Consider the following 20,847-nt stretch of genomic DNA (forward strand, 5'->3'; position numbering starts at 1 on the left):
CTTCTGCACACACATCTATATACATACATAGATGTATATGCGTGTTTATACACACTTATATGTATGTACACACATGATTTTTCAACCCAAGCGCAAAACTTCAAATTTTTCCTTAATGAATTTCATTGTAGTTTATATGGACACACACACACACATTTCATGGGTACCAGTTCCCATGATAGGCTGTCCATTTCATCAATGAAAGAGGGAGAAAAAGGGAGAGAGTGAGGGAGAGTGAAAATCTAGAAAAGCATTGATTAAAATACTTGTCTAAATCAAATACAATGATATTTAATAAGGATAAACTTGAAGTTTTACTCTTGCATTGAAAAACCAACTTCTGATTTATAACACTGATTATGTGATTAGAGGGCTCCTGGGTGCTCCTGTGGACTGCATGTGCAATCTGGGTAGACCAGGGTAAAAGAGATCGCATATAGATCACTGAGGACACTTTCAGGTGTCATATTTAAGAAGCTGGTATGCCTCAAGAAGTACTTGATCAGGATGGTGAAGTGCCTTGACATCTGGTTGAAGAATATGGAGATGCTGATCATGAGGAACAGAAGATGTGAAATGGACATGAGAACTGTCTTAAAATATGTGCAAAAAGATTTATACTTATGCTTCACATCAACACCACACCTCCAGAGTGAAGCAGTGAATGGAAGTTGTTAGGAGGCAACCAATGACTTGATATAAGAAAAATCTTCCTAATAATTAAATCTTTATAAAAAGTTTTACACAGTTTCAAAAGGTAATGATCTAGAGTTCTTCAAGCAAAACCTAGATGCTTGCTTATCACTACATTGCAATGAGGATTCTTATTCACATATGGAATTGACTGAGGATCTAACCTCATATTTCATTGAAAAAAAAAAGAAACCAAAACCTGGGGCTTTTCCCAAAGAGCTCCATCTTCTACCCTGTTCCTCTCCCTAAATCATTCAGACAACTTTTGTCACTATCTCCTCCTTCAACCCTGATTCACTTGCGGCAAAAGAGGTAGCCCTTTTCTTTCTTCAGGTATATACCAGTGATCCCATTTCATCGCACATTCTCCAACAATGCTTCCTCTATCATCCCAACCCTTGCACTAGTCTTTAATTGTTCTTTGTCTTCTGACTGCTTCCCTACTATCTACAAACATGCCCATGTCTCCCCATCTTAAAAGAAAAATCAAAGAAACCTTGCTTGATATATACATCTGTATATATATATATATATATATATATATATATATATATATATATCTGTACTCTCTCTCTGTCTCTCCCTCCCTCTCCCCCTCCCTCTCTCTCTCTTCCCCTCCCCCAGTCTCTTTTACAGATAAATTCCTTGAGAAGTCCAAATGTCTCTACATCCTTACCCCTCATTCACTTTTAACTATTTGCAGTCTGGCTTCCAACCTCAATATTCACTGCTCATTTCAAGGTCCTTAATAATCTCTTTGAATATAAGTTTTATAATATGAAAACTATCATAGACAAGTCACGAGACATTTTGATGATAATATAACCCTTATTACCACATTAAGGTTCCTACAGTTTCCTCCAGATACAAAAGTAAATCTTGAAAATAAGATTTAGCAAATAAATATTTTATGCAACTTGTCCATATTTATTCACTGGAACCATCTAAGCACTGAACACATGTGAGAGGTTAATAGCAATCAATATATGCTGATCTAAGCTCATATCATATATCATTATTGTTTTTCAACTATGTCTACCCACTGGGAGATATAGAATATTTAACACAGCTGGAATTTCACACAAAGAACATACTGTCTAGATAGATTTGATTCTGGGATGGAAGAAAGGGGCAGAGAAATCAAAACATCAATTTTCTGAAATTGCAAAATGTTGTAAGATTTAATAATCAATAATGAAACCCATAGCACTTCTGCTTAAATGGGAATAATTGCTTCTCCACCAGTAGAAGGATAAAAAGCTATGATTTTATTTATTCTAAGGGAACGTACAGATACCATTCTTATAAAAGATAATTAAAGTTCTTTTGTTATGTACATACACTAGGTCATTTTAGCTCTTTCTATTGTTCTCTCTCTGACTCCATCTCTCTGTTTCTCTGTCTGTGTCTGTCTGTCTATCTCTCATGTCAGAAACTGTGCTGCATTTTTCTTACCAAAACATCAAAGTCATACATACCAACCAAACAATAAATAAAGGTTTAATAATCACGTGCTATGAGCCAGGTATTTTGCTAAAGGATCTTTTTTTGCCAATGTAGATAATTCACTAATTTGTGTCTCGTTCTGTTGCTTGGGGCATGGGAAAATTCAATGAAATGCCTAAGAGGTATAAGAGCCAGAATACATGACTTTAATCATCTTGATTTGAGTCAGACAGGCCATGCTTATTCCAAGGACTTCCTCTACCCACTGCTTTTCTTTCTTCTTGACAGTTTATAATTTAATTCCATTATATTCCTCTGAAATTACTGGAACTTTAGATTCAAATTTCTTTTTATCAAGTTCAGTTGTCCTTGCTGAACCTCCTTGCCCTGCTGCTTGCATCTGACACTATTGACCACTTGAAATCCACCTTTCTCTTCTAAGTCATTCCACTGAACTGTTCTGGTAGTGTTCATACCTCACCAGCCTCTTCACTGTCTCCTTTTCTGCCTCATCCTTATCCCCTGTCAATGTTCCCTAAGTCTATACTCCAGGCTTTATTTCCATATTCACCCATTATTTTCCTGTCTCTTTTGCTATCTCATATCATCTTTTTTTATTCCCTTGATATCCATTGAGTTTATATTCTAGGTTATCTTTTAAACCCTGCTCTGTTTCTAACTATCATTTCTAAGAATAATTTCCAAATGTGCATCCTAGTCTCTGACCCACAACTTGTGAACTAGTCTTATAACACTTGAGCATCTTCACTCTGGTGCCTTCACCATCACCTCCATATGTATATGTGTGTGTTTGTGTATATAATATACATATATATATATATATACACACACACCCCATATTACCATATACATGCTATATGCTATATGTAGCATATACTTTATGTTTACATGCTACATGTATATGTACACATTTACATGTATGTGTGTATGGTGCTTGTGTGTATACTAAAAATATTGTTTCAAGTTTCAAAATACTTCCGTGAAAATATTATAGATCCTTTCTTCTTCCTCATCCCCTATCTCTCTATCTGTATTTCTTTCTTTAAGTATGTTTTAGATTCAGCATTCCTGTTCCATTGCCAGCAATCACCCTTGTCCAACACCTTACTAATTTGTAAATGGATTTTTGAAGCATCTTCCTACCTGACTTCCTTGATAATAATGTTTCTCCCTCCTCCTTCAATTCATCCTGTTACAACTGTGTCACTCTCTTGTTTTAGAAGCCTCACTGGCACCCTATTGCCTCTGTTATGAAATACAAACTTTTTACTTGCTATTTAAAAAAAATAACATCACAATCTGACTCCAGAATGCTTTTCTAGGCTTTTTTCACCTTATTTTCCTGCATACACTAAATTTTCTAGGGAAACTGGCATATTTGCTGTTCCTTGTATATATTGTCCCATCTTCTTCCTCTGAGCCTTCACAATATCTGGAATATATCCCATATCTGGAATACTTTCTTTTCATCTCCACCCCTTTGGAATACCCAACTTCCTTCAGTATTCAAATTAGGAAGCATCTTGCACTTTGAAACCTTCTCTGACCTCCTGAATCATTAGCATTCTTCCTCTAAAAATGCTCCAATATTTTTCTGTATATACAGGGTAACCCCACATTCATTTATGGTTTAATAGCTTAAAACTTTTTCTAAGACTTTTGTGACACCCTGTATTTTAAATGAATTTATTCACACATAGGCTGTTTTCAGTCCAGTAGAATCTAAGCTCTTTGAGGACCCTTTTAAAAATTTTGTTCTTTTCATTTCATTCATAGTACTTATCACAGGCCCTTGTACACTTTATGATTTTAATTAATGTCAAATAGCTAATGTTGAAATACATTTTGCATGACTTCACATGCATAATTGATATCATATAGCTTGCTTCCTCAACAGGTGTGGTGGGAGTGGGAGAAAGAGAGATTTTGAAATTCCAATTTTTTAAAAAAGTGAATGCTTAAAAATTTAATGTGAATGGGAAATATTTAACAAAATAAATAATATATATTTTAAAAGATATGTGTTGAATGAATGAGCAAACATTGCACATTGCTCCCAGACTAATCACACCATTTCTTTGCTCAGGAAGCTAAAAGATTGCTTAGCACATCAATTCCAAATTAAACTGTCTGGTTTTCAAGGTCCCCCATAATCTGATCACATGCTGTTTAACCAAAACAGTCCTACTTCTCCTTCATGGGAGACTTCTGCCCCATCAGGGTTTTCTATATCCATCTCCCACATGGGACATGATACTTCTTGCTGCCACTTGCTGTTCCCCATTCCTGGAGGGTCCTTTCCCTCCTCCATTAATTAATTCCTATTCTTTCTTCAGTATTTAACTTGCATCTGAATTCCTTTGTGGGGCTTTCTCCACACCCTATATACTAATTCATTTCCCTTCTCAAGACTTTTTTTATATATGTTGTTGTTATTGTTGTTGTTTTTCACTTGGAGCAGGTGTTTTATAGTTCCTTCCCCTCCCAGCAATTCAAACAATGAAAGAAGTCAATGAGACAATAGGCAAGGCAAGAAAAATACATAAATGGGTATACTTCCCCAAATCTTTAAGTTTCCTTTTTCCTTTTCCTTTGAAGAAACTTCCTGTCATGAGACAGAGATGGAAAAGAAATTAGAATTTAAATGAAGCATGATATAGTGAAATGTGTGCCTGTTTACTATGCTGACCACTTAGAAGAGAGGATCAGGGAGTGCTCACAATAACTTTCTGTCAGGGTCACATCTGCTATATCATACTTGTCAGAGCCTGGAACTCTAGCTAGGATCTAGAATCTAGAACTAGAAGAGAGATGCCTAAAGTCTGCGTACCATAAGTATAGAAGTCAACATAGTCAGAACCAATCAGGAGCTGGAGCAGAGATGAATTCTGTAGTATATTAGTATTATTATTTTAAGAACTACATCAGGCAATGAGGCAGAAGGAAGACAAAGTCATCTAACATATTTTTTTACCCTCAGGTGATACAGGCTTATTACAACTAAAAAGAGATCAATACATATCCTTTCTTTATTCCTTTTGCCATTTGGGAATAGAGAAACTGGTAATTTGAAGTGATTGGTATGAGTATCCAAAGGAGTGATTTTTTTTCCCTAATAAAACTGTAGGGTTGTAATCTACCTGTTTGCCTGGGGTTGTGCTGCAGCACATGGTGGTTCTTGGAGCTAGAGTTTGCTGGTCCTATGGCTATGCTAAGGCATGTAGGAGTCCTGGTGTGAGCATTTGCCTGCTCTACCACACTGGGGCTCAGGTTCTCCTACTATTTTGCTGGGGTGAGATCTGTTACTGTTTGCTGGGACACTTTCCATCCTGGACTCCACTCCCCCTTCATCCAAGTGAGATGTACCTTTTTTGCTAATCCTCCAAGTTTCTTGGAAATTGTTTCATCCCATCTTTTTTCCTGTTGTGTTGCTTCAGGATTTGTAGTAGAGCTCTATTTTATGACTGTGTGAAGGTGAGAATGTGAGAGTTATACACAGATTTACTGCTACTTTGCTACCTTGGCTCCAAGAAGTCCCACTAAAATCTTTTTTTATGGGACAAATATAGTACTAATATCCAAACCAAGGAAGGATAAGGAAAAGAAAGAGAATTACATATCAATATCTTTTATGAATATATAAAAATTATTCACTACAATCAAGTTGAATTTGTAGAAAGCATGCAAGGATGGTTCAGTATTAGAGAAGTAATAAACAATTCAGGGATCAGCAAACTATGGCCCTCAGGTGAAATCAAAATGTATCCATTCTTGGGCAACAAGCAAGATTTGGCCTGTGAACCCTAGTTCATTACTCTACAGCTCTATGTTATAATATTGCTTTATATTGATATCATTATGTTGAATCCAGGCTAGTGACAGTCTCCCTTTTTTGTTAATTAATTATTATATTGGTGGCCTGCTTTTCTATAGGCTTGAAAAAAAGTAGGTTATGAAACTGGATATAAGATATAGTTGCATATGTAGCATTGCATTGTTACCTGAGGAAATCTATGAAGCAGACTTCCTGTATCCACTGTCACATATTTACAGGTCATACCACATAGTAGAATATTTTATTGTTCATTGATTGTTGCAATTATGTAATTCTCTGCAATTAGAGTATAAGCTCCTTGAGGAAGAGGGTTGCTCAATTCTCAGCACCTCATATAATTCTAGAAATATAGGAAGTTCTTAGAGACTCCATTATTTGACTTTGTGTACTAAAATGGCTGATCGGGGTAGAATTAGTTTTTCCAAGTGTTGTCTAACACCTTTTCAAATATAAATGACAGGAGTTGGTTTCAGATTCCAACAAATCCTCAATTCCTTTTGGGGAGTATAAATGTGTGTGTATGTGTAATACAGTATAATTTTACAGTCTGTGTAGATGAGCTGTAGCATTGGTTTCAAAGATCTGCACACAGGACATTATTTGACATTCCTTTTTTACCTCCAAATACAGAAGGGCTGCGTCAGCCTTCCAGAGATTTGATACCCATCCCAGTACCATGACACATCCCAAAGTTGATGCTTAGATCATTAAGTTATTGCCTCCAGCAAATCTCCACCTTCTAGTGAAGGAATATTTAAAACATTCTATGCTAGATGAGACTGCCTGATGTGTTAGCCTTACCATTCACACTTTCCTTTGAGCATTATAATAGAGTATGAAGCCACAGTAACTAAATCTGGGTGGAAGAAAGGAAGTGTAGAAGCAAGGTCACTACTTCCTCCCATCACCTTTGAAAATCTGCCTCTTCTTGTAAACCTCGGTGTTTTACAAGAAGATTCTGATATGATTCCTTTTCCCAAGGTAAAGTTCAAGTAGACTGAATATTTCCCTTTGGAAATTCTAATATATTACAAGTACATGGGGAACTGTAACTACATCATATAGTGTTAGCATGGCATTGCATACATGGGGTTGGGGGAAGTTTATTGAAAAAAAATATCAGCATATAACTTTAACAAATCTGTTTTTTGAGGTCTTTGAAAACATATTAAAGTTAATGAGAATGACTCTGATGTGGAAAGAAAACAGCTTTGTAGTGAGATATCTTGTGTCTGGGTTGGGACTGGATCACTTGTTAGACAGTGGAAAAGTCACTTAATTTTTCTGAGGTTTAGCTAATACATCTATAAAATGGGGATAATCTTACCATAACTGTCTCACAGGGTTCCAAGAATACAAATGAATAAACTGCAAACTGATTTTGGAAAATGAATTATAATAGTAAAATAGTACTGTTGGTGGACCTACTTAAGTTCTATAATCATATTTTTACTACTTAAAGTTTCCCACATAGACAACATGCCTTCCTCATTAAGATAGGATCCAACGTTCTTCTAATCATGAAACTTAAGTGACTCCCCATTGTCAAATAATTAAAGAACTAACATCTTTTTGGAGAGAATAAGAGGGGGGAGAGGGAGAGGGAGAAGGAGAAGGAGAGGGAGAAAATAGGAAAGGGGGAGGAAGGAAAATGAAGATGAAGAAAAAGGGGGAAGGAAAAGAGGAGAAAGAAAAAAGGGATGGGGAAAGGAAATGATAAAGAGAAGAGGGAAGATAGGAAAAGGAGGAAAGAGAGAAGAATAAAGGAGAGACAAAGGAGGGAGGAAGAAATAGAGGGAATGGGATAGGAAGGAGAAATGGTTCTAAAGGAGTAGGGAAAGAAGGAAAAAAGAAGAGGGACATATAGGATGGACACATCACTCTTGATTCTTCAAACTTAGACAAAGTTTAAACTTAAATTCAAACTTCAACAAAGTAGCCATAGTGTAATAAACTAGGCCAAAAAAACAGGAAGATCTATGTTTTAGCCCTAGTTATTTTTTTCCAAAAATACCTCTGTGCCTTAGACCATTTTCTTTACTTCTTGGGTCTCAGATTCCTTATCTATAAAATCAGGAAGGGTAACCAGAAGTAGTTTTATGAATAAAATACTATATCAATCTATTTCTCTATGCAACATTTCTGAAACAGAAAAAACGAAAAAGAAAATCTTAAATCAGTTCTCAAAACATTTTTTTAAAACAAGGAAGCTCATAAGTTCAATGTCAATGTCCTTCCCATCCACTAACCAAGTACAGAACATTGAGTTCCCAATTCAGCATTTTCTCCTATACTTCATAGCCATATTCATTATATTTTCTACAAAACATTCCAAGAAACTACAGTTATCAGGTACTGTGATATTCTCTGGATGAGACAGACTAGTAAATACCTTTGGAATGATGCTGATAAAAAGATTTCCTATACAAGCATACAAATGTATATACATATACATATATGCATATGTGTATATGTGGGTGGGTGTTAAGTGTTTGTTTTTTGTTCAATCATTTTCAGTCATGTCTGATTCTTCATGACCCCACTAGGGTTTTCTTGGCAAAAATACTGGAGTGGTTTGTCCTTTCCTTCTAGAGCTCATTTTACAGATGAGGAAACTGAGGCAAACAGGATTAAGTGACTTGCCCAGGGTCACACAGTTTGTAAGTGTCTGAGGCAAAATTTGAAGTCTGGAAGATGAGTTCCTGATTCCAAGCCCAATGCTTTATCCACTGAATAATGTAGAATACACACACATACACACACACATCAGCATCTATAGCATATGTTTCAGACTGTGTATATATATATATATATATATATATATATATATATACATATTTCTCCTTATCTATCATATTATTCAATAGACTCATTAGAGATTTAATTTCATTGAAGGTCAAAATGTACTAAATGCAAATAAGGAACATGAAAATCTCTCTCCGAAGTTGGGTTCAGATTATAGTCAGGATGCATCTTTGTAAAGTCATCTGCAAAAATGAAGACTATGACTAAAAATAAAGGCATTTTGTTGCCTCAGAAGATGTAATTGTAGGGGAGGCCAGGTGGCACAGTAAGAGCACCAGCCCCAGAGTCGGGAGGACACAGGATCGGTTCCGGCCTCAGATACTTAACACCCACACAAAAAACTGGCCGTGTAAGCATGGGCAAGTTATTTAACCCCAATTGCTTAAAAAAAGGAAAATGTAATTTTGCACTTTTTATATTAACGTGCCATCCTTGATATATAAAGGTGCAATGTCTTGCCCCCTCTCTGTGGCCCTGAAATTAATTAAGCATTAAATATGGCTAAAACCAGGGATTTTGAGCAAGCTGCTTTTGATAACTGAGCCACAGTTTGACTCAGCTGCTCACTCACAGGTATTTGTATATAAAAACGTGTGGTAAAAGCAGATATATAATGCATAAGCACATACCAAAGCAGATCAATAAATATTTGTACAAATATACGTGTGTGTTCGTGAGTATATATCAGGGACAATAATGGAATAAGCATTTATGTGGCTTCTCCTTTTTTTTCCAGGCACCATGCTAAATGATTTTTCAAAATATTATCTCATTTTATCCTTATAACAACCCTGTGAAGTAGGCATTATTAATATCCATTTTTATATTAGAGGAAACTGAGGCAGAATTTAAATGACTTTCCCAAGGTCACACAGTTAGTCTATATCTGAGGCTGTATTTGAACTCAGGTTCACGAGCAGCCCATAATCACTCCCTAAAATGGGCAATGATAAATTTAACCATGTTTTAAAGAAACTGTTTCACCAATAACACCATATGATGGCCCTAATAGAGTACTAGGGCCTTGGTCAGTCTCACTCTGTCACGCACTGTGTGGCGACAGGTATAACACTTTAGTATATAATCCTCTTGAGTACAAGAACTATATCAATGTTGGCATTGCATCCTTGGAAACTAGGATAGTGCCTGGCATAGAGAAGGCCTTGAACAAATATAGGTTAGCAAATTCATTGCCATAGTTCAACGAATGACACTGGGCTGGAACTTAGACAACCTGAGATTAAAACCTATCTCTGTCCATAACTGTGTCACTTTGGGCAAATGATAGCAACAACAACAATAGTAAAATGGATAGAACACTGGGCCTGCAGCCAGGAAGACCTGAGTTTGAATCTCATCTCAGACATTTACTAGCTTTGTGACTTTGGGCAACTGACAACTTTTGTCTCAATTTCTGTATCCATAAAATGGGAATAATAATGGCACCTACTTCCCACTATTGTCATGAGCATCAAATGAGATAGTTTTAAAATGCTTAACATAGTGTCTAGTACATAGAAGGGTATATATAAACATTCACTTTTCATTATTATAATTTTAATCATTAATTGTATAATCAATCATATTAATAATGATATAATGCATTATAATATATAATGGTTATATATAGTCATATAATTATAAATAATCAATTATGTTAATAATTAACAATTTAATGACACTTGATATTATTATATGCTGAGAAAGGGAAGTTAACAAAAGCAATGCTCTGTGACTAAAGAGAAGTTTAGCAGAAACAATTTGACTGTTACATGGAAAATGTCACTAATTATAGAAAGGGATGTAATGCACCTTACTTGGAATCTACAGAATTTGGTCAGAGTCATATGGAGAGGGGGGAAGTAAAGAGTTAAAGATAAGGTCTGAAATGCTGAAGCAATAGAGTGCACTTTGTCCAAACCAACTGAAGGTTATTGCTCTGTGGCCATCCATAACTGGGATTAGAAGAGATCCCTGTGTGACCTTTCCTTTCCAACCAATGAATGTGATAAGATCCTCTTTTGATTCAGTTCTAGAAATAATACTCTGCTTCTAATATTGATTTAGTTCTACTTGGGCTCTATCCTAACATTCTTCAGTTCTGCCATCAGCACAGTCTGTTTCTAGTGGTATTTCCCTACAAGCTGACAGGCATGGCACCTTGTTGGTAGCCAAGGCTCTGTATGTCCAAAACATTTCTTTTGTCTTGGCATTTGATATGTATGTAGACAGGCAAAAGACTGGATTGCAAAAGAAGAGGCAACTTCTTCTGCAACTATCCTTCATATCTGTTCCAGAACTGATCATTTTTTCTTTGAAAATTGTACCTGATCAGGTAGGCATCATCAGCTCATCCTTATAAAATATCCCCCTAGAATGTCAGAGTTGTAAGAGACTGTGGGAATATACTTCACTCTCCTCCTGTTACTGTTGGAGAAAGGCGAGGAACAGAATATCATAGAGTGGAAAGATTAATGAATCCTAGAGATCAGAGAGAGATGGGTTTGATTCTTAGTCCTGACATTTTCTCAATGGGAGTACATTGTAAAACTCTCTGAGCTTTAGTTTTCTCATCTTTAGAACAGGAATAATATCCATAGTACCTACCTAATAGAGCTGTTGGGAGGTACAAATGTGATTTTATAAATACAGGATATTTTTTTTAAGTCAGTGTAGTTTTAAGCAACTTTGGTTATGAGTGTGTATGAGTCTGGGTATATATACCTGCATGTATGTACATATGTATGTATACATATGCATATACTTACATATGTGTTAGATATCTAATATGTAATTAATATGCATATATCTAATGTATCATGTATGTATACTATATATGTAAGCTATATATATGTATATATTTGAATGCATAGGTATGTTTTTATGTATAAACCCATGTCACTACCCAAGTGCCAAGTGTTATTAATAATAATAATATCAAAAATGGTTATGGTAGCTAGCATTCACATAGTATCTACCATGTTCCAGGCGCTATGGTAAATGCTTCATTTAAATGTATTGTTTCATTATATCCTTACGGCAACTTGGGGGTGGATAGGTGATATTATTATTCGCATTTTATGGATGAGGAAACTGAAGAAAACAGAGGTTAAGTGACTTGCCCAAAGTCACATAGCTAGTAAATGTCTGGGGCCATATTTGAACTCTTAACTACAGTCCCAGTGTTCTATGCATTAAGTCACCTAGCAGCATTTCAATATGAGCTTCCTCCATCAAGAATCAAGAGCCCTGATTCTATTGCAAGCTTTTCCACAAGCAGTTTTGTAATTTTGGGCAATTTCCTTTCCTTCTTGGGCTTCAGTTTCCTCATCTATAAAAGAAGGGGTTTGGCCTATTCCTCTTCTCTATTTCCCTGCTTCTTTCTATGACTGCCTTACAATTCCCCTTTCATGGTTTCCATCTCTATCATTCTAACTAGTCACTTTTTATCTACCAAGCTATAAATCTCTCATCATTTTTAGGTATGTCTAACCAGGCACCTCAAACTCAATCTAGTGAAGGTAGTATGCTTTTCAGCTTCCAGCCCCTAATTCTCCCTGACATCCATCTTCCTGGTTCCACTTCCCCTAATAGTGTGAGGTATTGGAAGAAGCAAGTGTAATATTCCTTCTTTCTCTCAAATAAATTGCTATTACTATGTATCAACTGTCAGATTTTTCAGCTTCCTAACCTCTTTTATGAAGGTTGCCATTTATTCTGTTTTGATGCCTTATCTAGATTCTGTCTCCCCCTTCATTCTAAATCATTATTTGCAATTACAACCACTCAAGTAATGCTTTATAATACTCAGTTTGTCCATTTAATTCTGTCCCTCATCAAATTCTTTTCATGCTCTCCATCAAAATGTCTACCCCTTCTACATTGATTTCAAATTATTTTAGTTATGCTAGTCTTTATCTGTAAGCTTCTCTTCCCTATTTATGTGTAAAACAGATATCTTGTCTGAAAAAGTTACCCACTTTTTGTTTATGTTATAATTCAAAACCTGATGGTAGGGAGTTAGTTGAAACTTCACTGGTTCACAGATGATTAAAATGTAGGAAATGAAAAAAGTCAGGTAGTCAATTTCCCTGAAGGGGAATCCTTTCTATTAGTCTCCGAAAGCAGGGCCACAAATAGCAATTTTGATGACTTAGTAAAACGACTTGCTTAGGATGAAAAACTTTACTCAAATCAACTTAGGAATTCATAATATGAAAATGGCATGATAAAGAATGAATACAAACTTAACACAGGGTAAGGGGGAATTGGTTAATATAATCATTCACTTGTCATTCAGACATTTAAATTATGTACAACTTTTCATGACCCCATTTTGGTGATTTGCCATTTAATTCTCCAGTTCATTTTACACATGAGGAAACTGAGGCAAACAGAGTTGAGTGACTTGCCCAAAGTCACAAATCGAGTAAGTGTCTTAGGTCAGATTTGAACTCAGGAAGATGAGTCTTCCTGATCCCAGGACTGGTACTCTAGTCACTGGATGTGTGTATATATGTTTACAGGTATACATATAAAGAGGGAACAGGACCAATTTAATAGGAAGTGATGACATTTAAATGTAAAATTAAGAGGTGAGAGAGGAATATATGGAAAGGATATGGGGAGAGACAGAATGGGGTAAACTACTTCATATAGAAGAGGCAAGGAAAAATGGTTACAATGGAGGGGAAGAATAGGAAGGCAAAAGGGAATGAGTCAACCTTATTCTCGATGAATTTGCCTCGGGGAGGGAATGACATACACACCAAATCAAGTATGTCACCCTACAGGAAAGTAGGGGGGAAGGAGACAAGAGGGGGGATGATGGAACGGAGGGCAGGCTGGGGGAGAAGAAACACCCAGTTTTGAAATGGGATGCGATCAAAGTAGATAATAGAACAAGTGGGAGGTGGGATAGGAGGGAGGGAAATATAGTCAGTCTTTTACAACATATCTACAATGTTAATGTTTTGCATTAGCCACACATTGTACAACCTATACTGAACTGTTTATCTTCCCAATAAGGTTGGGTGACAAGGGAGGAAGGGAATGAATCTGGAATTCCAAGTTTTAAAATCAAATGTTTAATATATGTATATATATATATATATATATATATGTGTGTGTGTGTGTGTGTGTGTGTGTGTGTATTCTATTATTAATACTATTTTACATGTAATTAAGAAATAAGATATAAGGCACTGCAGCATAGAGATCCACCATGTCCTACTGGAAAAGTAGAAGTGGGTATGGGTAAAGATATGGGAGAGAGCAATTATTGGTGGGGATATCCTGTGGGACTGCTATTTTGGAGAAGTGGATAGGAGAAAAATGGGGAGAAAATGTGTAACTCAAAATCAGGTGGAGATGAATTATGTAAATCAGAAGTTAATAAAACATTTGAAAAAAATAGAAAAAATAGCAACAAAATTTATTTGGAAGAAAAACGGTCCAGAATACCAAGGGAATTGATGAAAATAAATGCTAGGGAAGGTGGACTAGATATACCAGATTTTAATCTGTAGCAGTCATCAAAACTACTTGGTAATGGCTGAGGAATAGAGTAATGGATCAATGAAATAGATTGGGCACACGAGACTCAGCAGTCAATGCTTAAAAGTAAACTATTGTTTGATAAACCCAAAGACCCCAGTTTTGGGGATAAGAACTCACTATTTGACAAAAACTGCTGGGAAAACTGGAATATACTAAGGCAGAAACTGGGCATAGACCATTATCTAACACCATATACCAAAATCAAGTATAAATGGGTGCAGGATCTAGGTACAAAGGCTGATACTGTAAGCAATCTCGGAAAGCAAGGAATAGTTTACCTGTCAGATTTGTGGAGAGGGGAAGACTTTATGACCAAACAAGAATTAGAGAGCATTATAAAATGCAAAATGGAAAATTTTGATTACATTAAATTGAAATGCTTCTGTACAAACAAAGCCAATGCAACCAAGATTAAGAGGGAAGTGGGAAATTGGGGACTGTCTAAACAAGTTATGGTATATTAATGTAATGGAATACTATTGTGCTATAAGAAATGAGGAGCAGATGGACTTCATATTTATCTGGATAGACTTATATAAACTGATGCTTAGTGAAAACAGTAGAACCAGGAGAAATTTGTACACAATTACAGATACAACATATGTTTGACGTCCATCTTTGATAGACTGGACTCTTCTCAGCAATGCAGAGTTATAAGTCAACCCCAAAAGACTGATGATGGAAAGCGATGTCTACATCCAGAGCAAAAACTAGAAAGAACTGAGTTTGAATCCAGATTGAAGCAAACTACCTGATATTTTTTCTTTTTTTTTGCTTGGTTTTGTTTTCTCTTTCCCATTGTTCATTCCATCTGATACGATCCTTCTTTGTAACTTGACTAATGTCTTACATGAAAGTATTTGCAGATACTTATACTTGATTGTATGCCATCATGGGTGTGGGGGGGTGCGGAGAGGGCAGTAGAGAAAATTTGAAACTCAAGGAATTGTGGAATTGAATGTTCTAAACTAAAAGTAAACAAACAAATTAATAAAGACCAAAAATTAAAAATAAAATAAATATATCCCCAGAATAATCCATGGAGTGGGAAATGGCTCATTTTACTCATTGGTTAGCTTCTCATTCACCATTTAGTACAGTGCAGAAGACAGGGTGGTAGGCATGGGAACAGTCAAAAAATAAGTAGTGCATGATCTCTAATTTCAATATTTAAAGATTAAAACTACATTGAGACTTTTGGGACTGCACATGTATAATCTAATAATTACCTTCTCAAAGAGTGATGATGAACCAGAGAGCAGGACAGACTTTGGAACTCAAATGTAAAAAAAAAAATCTTAATTTTTATACATACTTGAGAAATATTTATTGAAAGAAAAATAATAAAAAAAGTACAGAGTCTGTAAACCCTGACTACAAATTTGTGCTCAAAATCCTACTAGCTCTGAGACCCTGGGCAAGTTATTTAACCTCTGTTTATCTCATTTTCCTCAACTATACAATGAGAGTAATAATACCACCTACCTCACAGTGATGTTGTGAGATTAAATGAGATAATGTTTTTTTTTTTTAGTGCATAGCACAATGCCTGGTGGATAGTGTAGCAGCAAGCACCCCAGCGTCCCCAGGGTGGCTGCCAATACAGGTTCTTGGATCTGCTTTGTTAAAGGAAAGCAACTCAAAATGGGTTAACAAGCTTACTTTAATCAGTCAAATATGTATCGTTTACCAAGTTCAGGGGGAAAAGGTCAGCACCCCGAACTTCAGAGTATACAGACAGAATTATCAAGACAGAGAAACAGATCAAGTACACATTTTCAAACTGTTCAACCATTACATCCATACCAAATCAACATCTGGGTTTTTTAAAGCCGGGGTGATCTCAACAATGGCTTCTCAGGGTCTTATCTGATCAAATCACAGAACACTTCTCAAAGTGAGCCCCAAAACAAAGCCTAAAATCAGGATTTACATAGCCTCCTCCTGGGTCAGAGAATGTAACAACCTTCTGGACCCACTGGCCAATCAGAAAGTATCTATTGAAAAACAAGCCTCCCACCCCAGGCTCCAGGTGCACTTTAGCATAGGGGCAGGGAAGATCTGAAAAATTTACATTCTCATTACACATAGTAGGTGCTATATAAATGATGATTCCCTTCCCTTCCCTTCTCTTCTCTTCCCTTTCCATACCTGCTTAATGGCATTTTCTTGGATTCTAACTGTGGGAATTAATGTCAACCTCATCTAATCTCTAAGAAATTTTCAATTTTATTATGTATTTATCATAGACTAACTCATCTTATACAGGGCCTCCCAAAAGCCTTTTCTATTTTGGAAAGATTCATTTGGCCCTGCAGGCACATCCCATCCCTACTGATGCTGTGGTCTGAGTAGAGGAGGGGCAATGTGATAGAATGGGGTGGAGGATGGGGAGACAAATATTTCATATCCAAGTAACAGTGAAATTGACTTGGTCTGTGGAAAAGGAACTATAAGTGATTTTCAATATATTAATAAATAACAAATTAACAAATATCCATTTTCTATGTTTTAAGTAGGAGTCCAAGACACAACATTCCAAAATAGGATCTTTTGCAAGGATTCAGTCCAAATTACACAGCCTGGAAATGGGTGTGTTACACTGAGTGGTTTTGGCCAAGATTATTTACTAATTCCCAGACTACTGAAGATTTAATACTTTTGGAAGAAAGGGGGCAAAATGGGAATTAACAGCAGAAAAGGTCATTTCTGAAAGGCATCTGCTTTTCAAGCCCACGTTATTCATTCACTACTTGACCCTCACATAGTGATATCATTTTGATCCTCTTTAAGAACAAAGGACAACAGCCATTCATTCAAGGCTGAAGACCCCAGCTACTACTGATGCCAGGAGACAAGGAGGACATATAAGCAAGAGGAAGACTGAAGGTATGACCAAACTTAGGGGTTTGCTACATAAACCTTATATAGACCTAAAAATGGGTTATGTCATCAGGAATTTCAAGAAGACAGATTTGAGAGATATTATAGAGAGTTGATTAAGAAAATTAGGTGACTGATTAGACCTATGGCATGAGGAAATAAGAGTAAACAGAAAAAACTCCAGGATTTAGGGCCTTGTTCATAGGAAAAATGGCAGTCAAAATAGGAAATGTCCAAAAGAGATGCAAGTTTCATGAAAAAGATGATGAATTCTCTTTTGATCAATTTTGGTAACAGAAGTAAATGATCCCTCCCTCTGGAGGCTACCATATAATGGCTCTTATGAACTTTTATACCATTTGGATATATATATCACATGGTCTTAAGCAACAAGATCCTTCTCTTTTTATCTCTTACCAGGGGTGGGGAACTTGCAGTCTCAAGGCCACATGAGTCCTTCTAGGGCCTCAAACTGCAACCCTGTCACCCTGTCTCTTTGAGAATAGGAACTGTTTTGTTCACCCCTTAATAAATGCTTTTTCACTAATTAGTTAAACATTAGACTGTAAGTCTCTTGTGGACAGGGACCACATCTTTTATCGATTTTTTCAGATCTCAGTGTTTCAAACATCCTAAGATTTCAACAAAGGTTTGGTAATTGATTAAAGATACTTATTAATGCTATATGAAAAGAACATCTTTAAAATCACTGAATTGAATATTTCAAGGTAGGGATTAAAACTGAACTGTCCTCATTTAAATCAAATCCTCCCTAATAATATCTATATTCCTTTAGCCACAACTTTGTGAGAAACAGATTTTAGTTTAACCTCAATTATGCTATTCAACCTTTCTTTACCTCTTGAAAATTACAAAACTTGTAAGAGTGTAAGATGATGGAAAATGTGGATCTGCATAGATAATTATCTCCTCTTACTAGAATGATTCTGGAGCATTAAATATTTAAGTCTATTATCTAAAATGCCCAATATCCAAGTATTTTGCTAGTGATATAGTTAACATTCCCCATTTTATTTACAAATTTTGCACACATTTAAACAAAAGAGCACCAAGCCATTTAAAAACCTAGAACTACATCACATACACACACACACATACACACAGTCAATATTCATCAACTCTATATGGACTTTTAAAATTTGACTTTTTTTTTTTTGCTTTTTGGAGGGATGCTTGGCAATTCGGATTAAGTAACTTGCCCAAGGTCACACAGCTAGTAAATTTTAAGTGTCTGAGGCTGGATTTGAACTCAGGTCCTCCTGACTCCAGGGCCGGTGCTCTACTCACTGTGCCACCAAGCTGCCCCCAAACTTTGACTTTTAAATCATGTTTTCGGGGAGTTATTAAAAACCATCACCTGATAACACTGTGAATTTAACAAGCTAGAATGGAGTAACTTACTTCAAATTTAAAAATATAATTCAAAGCATAAGTAAATGTCTTTTTAATGGTGAATATCAGCTGAGCCTCAGTGGTGCACATCTGCTATGAAGTATGAAGTTGGTGTATTTCTTGAGCTTGTGAGTTCTGAGTTACAGAGCGCTAAGTCAATCAAGTGTCTATGGTAAATGTGTCGTTGATAAAATAAGCTCCTAGGAGTGGGCAGCCACCGGAGATGTGAACTGACCTAGGTCAGAAATGAATCAGATTAAATTTTCCCTTGGCAATCAGGGTGGGACTGGATTTGAATGACCTTTGTCTGTTCTTCCTTCCAGGGTTAGATATATTCAGTCTTAAAAAAGAAATCAGTGAAAATCTACTGTATAGCAGACTACATTATGCAAACATACAAAAGTAATTATTCAGAGTTATACCTAAGAACTGCATAAGAATTTATATGATATAGTTCTCAATTCCTAAATTGATAAAACTCCCAAACAACAACGACAATAAATTGTGGAGACAGGTATGAGTTTCACCTTTTTATAAAGTTTTTTCTCTCCACAACATCCACTCTTCAATTTGTTTACATAAAACTATAAAATTTCTTTACAAATCAATGGTTCTTGAGGACCAATATTTCATCATGACAACAGTAATAAAGGTAGAAAGAAAGGACATTTTATCATAGAAAGCCTAGATGTGTTGCTCTCTCCAAAGATACCACACTTATCTGGTTCTCTCTAATGATTTTATTACAATTTCCCATTCAGGGAACACTATTACTTAATGTGTGTATAGGATGTATACAAACAGGTCTCTACCTTCCCTTTATCTTATTTTTTCTCCCATATCAAAAATGGTGAAATGAACCTTGTTCTGAAAAATGTGGAAAAACTCAAACAAAGCAAGCTATATTAGAGGGAAAAAGCAAAACAAATGCAATTAGCAAATTGGCACAATGCCTGGTACATAGTAGAAAGTACATAAATGTTGTATTGAATCATAATTAGACTAAATAAAACTGACTTTAAAATTATATGTTATAATTCTAAACTAGCAAAGTGACAGAAATTGCTCTTTCCAAGGAGTTATTCATGATTTCTTAATTCCCAAATTCATTGGCTTTTTCTTAGTCCTTACCTTCCTTTATTGCTATGAAAGATGACATTGTTGACTATTCTCTGCTAGACACTCTCCTCTCTCTGAAATTTTGTGATGTTTTTCTCTTGGTTCTCCTACATACCATACATTCCTTCTCAATTTCATTTTCTTGGATATTAGCTCCATCATGCCCCATAATTATGCATCCTCAGCACCCTTTCCTGGGGTTCCCTTCTTTCCTCTCTCCACACTCTTTTTTCTTGGGGGTCTCATTATATCCCACGATCTACAGTAGCATCTCCATGGAGATGACTCCCAAAACTACTTATCGAGGTTTAGCATCTCCTCATCCCATCTCACATCAATTAAACAATAAGAATTTAGTAGATACCTACAAAGTGCAGAGCATTAAGCTTTCTGCTGGGGCCACAAATAGAAAAAAATGAGACAACTTGGACATTTCCAACTGGATATCTAATTTTGTAGTTTAGTCATTTCAGTAATCTTTGATCACTTCATGACTCCATTTGGGGTTTTGTTGGCAAAGATATTGGAGTGGTTTGCTATTCCCTTCTCCAGTCTCATTTTGCATATGAGGAAACTGAGGCAAACAGGATTAAATGACTTGTCCAGGGTCACAGAACTAGATTTTAACTCATGAAAATGAGTCTGATTCCAAGCCTGGCACTATATCTACTGAGCCACCTGTCCCATACATGCCTCAAACTCAATATGTCCTAAACTGAACTCACTGACTTTTATGCTAACCTACCCTTCATTTTAACTTCCTTATTATCTTTAAATGACATAAATATTTTTTTTCCAATTACCCAGATTTATAATATGTTCACATTCCCTATGCATGCCCCAACCAAATCAGTATTCATTTATTTTGTGTCTACTCATATGTACAAATGTTATTCCTCTTCACCAAGGTAGAAGTTAAGCTTCCTGAAGGATGATAGAATCATAGATTATACCCTTTTACTCTCTCTTACCACTATATCCAACCAGTTGCCAAATTGGGATATGCTTCAACAACATCTCCTGTACCATTCTTTCAAATACAGGACTATCACCCAAGTTCATACCTTCATCAC

Source organism: Petaurus breviceps, unplaced genomic scaffold (genome assembly GCF_028583685.1).
Source record: "Petaurus breviceps papuanus isolate PSGF00001 unplaced genomic scaffold, PetGlider_PUasm1.0 221, whole genome shotgun sequence".
Taxonomy (NCBI): Eukaryota; Metazoa; Chordata; class Mammalia; order Diprotodontia; family Petauridae; genus Petaurus; species Petaurus breviceps.